Source organism: Dasypus novemcinctus, unplaced genomic scaffold (genome assembly GCF_030445035.2).
Source record: "Dasypus novemcinctus isolate mDasNov1 unplaced genomic scaffold, mDasNov1.1.hap2 scaffold_106, whole genome shotgun sequence".
NCBI lineage: Eukaryota > Metazoa > Chordata > Mammalia > Cingulata > Dasypodidae > Dasypus > Dasypus novemcinctus.
In genome coordinates this window covers 191724-198350 of record NW_026688145.1, presented here as the reverse complement: position 1 = coordinate 198350, position 6627 = coordinate 191724, and positions in this window count along the sequence as shown.

Sequence of the window (6627 nt, the reverse complement as noted above, 5' to 3'; positions counted from 1 at the left end):
ATTAATGGGGAAAGAATGTAAAATGAAGGTATAGTCTAGGAAAAGGAAACACCTTTTGGGAAATTGACAACTAAAATATTTTTGGAATTAAAATAAAAAGGAAAATAAGATGAAGATTGAACATTAAGGAGGTAAAACAAGAAAAAAATCTTCAAAGAGGAACACCAGGAAAAGAGCCACTTTGTGTAAGTTAAACTCTATTATGTTAATATCTCTTTCCCTAAAGTCATAAATAACAACATATGGATATTTGAATAAAGATTGATACACTATGAAATGAAGACTCTATTTGAGGAATTTTTCCTTGATATCAATATATTTTAGAGAATATTACTCAGTTAAGGATGTCTTCAGTTGCTATTTCCAAACACCTGGTCATTCATTCAGCACACTCCTCATATTGCAGCATGGGTTCCTGAAACTCAGCTGACTCTGGCCATGGGAAAATCCTAACCCTCCTTTCCATATATCCTCTTCTTGCTCCAACTGGGAAATCACATCTGAATTACAGAATTGATACCCAGTTTTGGGGAAACAGAAATATGGATTTTGAGTCCCATGCTGAAAATGCTGTATTGTCATCAACTCAAGTGCAAGCTATATGGAAGTGTAATGTAAACTGTGAAGGACAGCACTGGGAAGCTCAATTTGAACATGGATTATTGACAATCTATTGATATTGGCCAAGGGTGGGGGGACTGTTTGTCTCTTCATAGATAACCTGATCTGTCTATGTCCTGAGCTGTGCATGTTGGACAGTGAGAACTGCAGCCTTGCCCTTGGTAACCATGGCAACAACTCCAGTCCCAGAAAAACAATTTAGCAATCCAAACTCTATAAACTTTGAATATTCAGGGAGAATGAAAAACAAATTTGTTAAAACCTTACCTAGGCTCTATGAAGTTCATGCTAAAAGCTTACCTAGAATGTGGGGGATATGTGTTTATTGAACACTAAAACAAAGGACCATTTAGCTCTTCATCTGTATAAAAAGAACTCAAAAATCTTGTTTGGGGCTCAGATATTCAATGAGAAGCTCTGAGCCCAGCTGGCCATGAATAAATTCCTTTTTCCTCCCCAAAATTATTACTGAATCCTGGCCTTTTCATACACAAATAATTAAGCCTCTGTCAATGTCTACAATATCTAGGGGCTCTCTTGGGATTTGCAAATGAAGGCCAGAGAAGGTAGAATTTCCTACCCCTTCTGAATCCCTGAGGAAGCTGGGAGAACTCAGGTGAACCACAAATCTGGGCACCTCTGGACTGCTAGTCCAGAAAAGATGTGGGCTCTGCTGGAATCCTTCTGATGAAAATTGAGGATGACAGAAGGTCTGAAAAGGGAAACGGATTTGGCCCAGTGGTTAGGGCGTCTGTCTACCACATGGGAGGTCCGTGGTTCAAACCCTGGGCCTCCTTGACCCGTGTGGAGCTGGCCCATGTGCAGTGCTGATGTGCGCAAGGAGTGCCCTGCCACGCAGGGGTGTCCCCCGTGTAGGGGAGCCCCATGCGCAAGGAGTGCACCCCATAAGGAGAGCTGCCCAGGGTGAAAGAAAGTGTAGCCTGCCCAGGAATGGTGCCGCCCACACTTCCCGTGCCGCTGACGACAACAGAAGCGGACAAAGAAACAAGATGCAGCAAATAGACACAGAGAACAGACAACCGGGGGAGAGGGGGGAATTAAATAAACAAATCTTTAAAAAAAAAAAAAAGGTCTTAAAAATGATTCTGGGGATGAAAAAGACTCCAAACATGGAAAAAGGTAAGACTCCTCTGGGGAGCATAGTGTCAGGAAAACCCTAGCTTTAATTGCCAGGAAGGGAGCCTCATCACCTCCCAGAAGACCCCATTACCTCCAGAAATTTTGGGGAAGCCATCTCCTCCAGGTCTGAAAGGAAAGGAAAAAAGTCTGGTGTTTGGGTTTGTCTAACTGCATGTTAGCATCTGGTTCTGGTCTTGTCACCACTGAGGGAGTGAAGGCTTGATTATAATAAGAAAGGATGTTTATAGGTTCAAGTCCTAACATCCTGGAAATTGGCCTGGATTTTGAGAAACTTGGTTATAGGGAAATGACTTTCTAGTGAAGCTTGGTCTGGGTGTAAAGTTAAACAGTGAAAAGATCTAGCCAGAATCTTTTGTTGTGGTGCTGAATTACAGATGAATTCACTTTATAGACAGCAAGTGTAAGCAGGAGATCCTGTTCAGATGTTAATGTTAAGTGTTCTCTCTTTCTAAAGTTTGTAATGGCTGCAAGGGCAGCCATGTCAAAGAAAATATATAAATATTGTGAGTCAGATTGATAAGTTTTGTGCTTCTGTCTGTGTCTGCAAAATGTTAGTGTTAAAATTGTGTGATTATGAAAAGTGGTTAACTTTGGTTAAGCTGAAACCTTATCATTGGCAAATGAGTGAATTGATTGTAGTTTATAAGGCAAAACTGAAGAATCTAAAGATGTGCACATGCTCTGCTGTCTTGCCTCTCTGGGCCCACCCTCTTTACCGGGGCTAGGGAGCCATCCACGTCTGTGCAATGCACCCAAATTTATTAAAACCGGCCCCATTCAGAGTAGCTGGCGAAATCAGTAACTCAAATCATAGCCCTGTCAGGGCAGGGGGTCCCTGGGAAAGGCGCCAAATTGGAAAAGTTCTTTCAAGCCATTTTAGCAGCCTGAAATTTGCTACCATCATCTTCTCTCCCCTCCTCCCCTTAGGAGAATGCATAGCAAAAGTAGAAAGCTTGGAAAAGGGGGAAGGGAAAGGGGACACAGAGCAGGATCAGAATAAATGCAGTAAAATTCCTTCCCTAAAGTGTAAAAAGTCAAAATAAATTTGCATAATTGACTTCTGCCCAGGTTTTACTTTTCTGAATCTCTGTCTTTGTAAGTCTATGTAGAAATGCTTTGAAATGTTTTAAAGCTGTAAACTGGTAAAATACCTTGGTCTAAAGGAAGGAGGCTATTGCTTGAAAACAATAAACCTCTAATCACTTGATGGCACTTTTAATGGTCTGGTTGGGAACAGTCAGCAGTAAGGGTCATAAAAACTGCAGGAAAAAAACCAGATAAATCTGAAAACCCAGATACCTCATGTCATGTCTCCTTTAAAATTAGAAAAAATAAACCTCAAACTTCTCAGTTTAAACTCTATTGTGCCTACAAAAGATGTAAATAGTAATCAAAATAAGACCTCATGTGCCATCCATTAGGGTCAGGGAGTTCCTTAAAATGCTAAGATATGGAATTCTTCTGTTTTAATCTGTGCTTAACTTTGTGTTCAATTTTAAAATCTGTGCTTGGATTTTGTCAGTTTGCTTGTGCCTAACAAATCACAGTAAAGAGTAACTTTAAATGAATCTTTAAATGCCAATACTGTCTTGCTGGTGAATTAAATGCATAACCCACAGATGAAATTTTGTCAGTTACTAGAGGAAACAGGAAAACTTTGCAGGGTTGTTACTAATAAGATTCTTGTAATTTAATTAATAATGGTATCCAATTCGTCTTAAAGTAAAACATACTAAAAACTGTAACTAAGAATTAAAATAATTGTATAAGTACCCTTATGTGTATATATAGGTATATATATATATATATATATAAATTTATAACTAAAGCTATTACAACAGAGTAAATGTGGTCTAGATTTTGACTACTGTAATGGTGATATTGAATTGATTTGCCTCTGTTTATGGCTACTTTGGGTTTATCTAATGCTTACTGTGATGGTGGTAGTTATTACTTAAACTTATCCTATAGGTATTTTGTAACTAATTTCACCCCTGGTCTTCATCTATTGTGATGATAATTATAAACTGCATTCACATTTGCCTTAGCTTACAGTTCCATCCTTTAGCAATTTAACTTAATAATTAACTTTAAAAACTTATAGTTAAATTAGAAGGAAAGGGGGGGTTTATGCATATTACTTTTGTGCCATTCTAAATATTTTTAGCTTCCTCAATTCCTCTCTTCCTTTTAAGGAAAAATCTGTCCTTTTCTTTAACCTTGCAAATAATATAAATTAATTCTGATTGGTCATTTCCACCAGAAATCAGAAATAAACTGTTGCCAGGTTTTCCAGGAGTAAGCAATACTCTTTCTAGTGTACCAGGCCTTACTAAGCAACCCTCCTATTGTTCAGTCTGTCTCAGAGGAAAATAAAATGAGTAAAAACTACCCAGTTTCTTTCCAGTCTAAACAGAAGCCCAAATGCTTGCCAGCTTCCCTCCAAACAACAATATAACCAGGAAAATCAGTAAGGGAACTATACTTTAAATTAACCAGCAAAAAAAATAGGTTTCAAATAACTAAAAGGTATTTTTGTATCAAACTATTCTTATCTGCCTATTTGCTCAAATTGTTAAATATGCAGTTATATGAGTAATATATATATTTCTGAAACCTAAACTAAACTAAATGGTATAAAAGGTCATGTAAAATCTAAATATACAGAACTGGGGAAGCAGACTTGGTCCAATGGACAGGGCATCTGCCTACCACATGGGAGGTCCACAGTTCAAATCCCAGGCCTCCTTGACCCGTGTGGAGCTGGCCCATGCACAGTGCTGATGCACACAAGGAGTGCCCTGCCACACAGGGGTGTCCCCCATGTAGGGGAGTCCCATGTGCAAGGAGTGCACCCTGTAAGGAGAGCCACCCACTGTGAAAGAAAGTCCAGCCTGCCCAAGAATGGCACCACACACACAGAGAGCTGACACAGCAAGATGACACAACAAAAAGAAACACATATTCACAGTGCTGCTGATAAGGATAGAAGCAGTCACAGAAGAACACAGAGTGAATGGACACAGATGGCAGACAACGGGGGTTGAGGGGAAGGGGAGAGAAATAAATAAAAAATAAATCTTTAAAAAATAAATAAATATACAGACTGTTAAAAAGCTATAAAATCCTCATTAAATTATAATTAAAACAGGTTAAATAATTGCTTTACATTCCAGAACCTAAAAGTTAGTATGCTTTTGAAATTATTCACAATCTCAAAATTATCAAAAACAAAGGTTTTAAGCCCCTGTAAACAAGGAAAAAAATATTCTTTACTTAATCAATAATAATTTTAACTTGTTTAGCTTAAGTATAATCTCTTTGGTTTATAAAATGCCAGGTTAATAAGTTAGCATTGTATGTGTTGAATCTTAAAATAATGGGAACTGTAAGCTCGTGTTAAATGAAATTAAATTAAGTTTAAAATCGCTCTCTCTCTTAAAAGCATGGGGAAAATTCTTTTGGTTGCTAATTGTAATCTGGAGTAAACTTGCCAGTCTATAATTATGGTCAAATGTAAAAAGTTTGTAAAAACAACTTCCAAACTGAAGCATTTAAATTGTTCTATTTCTAGAAACCATTATTAACTAAAAATCGGGATTGGAATTAATGGCAAAAAGTAACTTTGTGGTAATAAAACCTGTCTAAAAATTACCACAAGGTACATATTTAAGTAATGGTAATAAAAGGTTACCTTAATTCCATTAGAAATCTTCTGTTTTCATTTTAACAATGAAAAATAGGTTTTTTTCTACTACTAAGGTAAAATGCCTACTAATATCATCATGGCAAAATTGTACAAGTAAGCAAAGCCATTTAATATGTAACACATTGCACTGAAAATGCTTAAAAGGTATATAAAAATCAAAAGATAAATTCCAATACTGCCAAACTCTCTTGTGCATTCAAACCAGGCCTTGAATACATTACAGGTTGCCTCTCCATATGAGTTATTGACTAGGCTGGTCACTGACCCACCAAACAATAGAAATATTTACTACATCATGCCTCTGGTTGTGCTCCTGAAGTTGACAGAAACTACATTGCAGTTTCAAACTCCTGCAGAAGCCAATGATGGCTTGGTACATCCAAGTGTACAATGGATATCACCTCCAGACTGACACTGTTCCATAGGGCCAGAGAGCACTATGCACCAGGCCAGTAAAATACTGGAAACTATCTTCTTAGCTTCTCTCTAGGATCAACAATGCTGTGGCTTGTTCACTGCATTAAGAACATACCAAGTGGAGCCATAATCACTAGAGTTTCATAAGTAAAACTTAAATACAAATTGGCATTATGGCCTGCTCCCATGGAAAGACAACATGTAAAGCATTATAGACCTAAAACTTAAAACTATTAATTGCAACTCAGAATCCTTAAGTATTAAGTAGAACATTAATTAATGTTAAGTGCTGTACCTTTATCCTGTTCTAAATATGCCTAATAATTATAGTATTATGTTTTCTATTCTAAGTCATGTACAAAAGTTAAACTCCTGGTAAACTTCATTTTCTAAAGAGTTAATAAACATGTCTATAAAATAAGGTAGCAATCTTAGCTAAAAACAAAGGGGCCGCCAGTGGCTTGCAAGTAGACAGTTGATTCATGCCAGGCTCAACCATCCTACTACTCTACTGTACACTACTGTGTAATGAAACAAGGCTTGCATGCTAGTGATGGGTCACCTATTGAACAGTCAAAATTGCCAGGAGTTATACAATTAAAATCAAAATGAAAAAACTTTCTTCTGTAGTTCTGATCACTCCCACAGCTAAAAACTAATGGAATTTCCAACTTGGTGCACTAATCCTGAATGAAACATTGGAGATTTGGGCCCAAAGG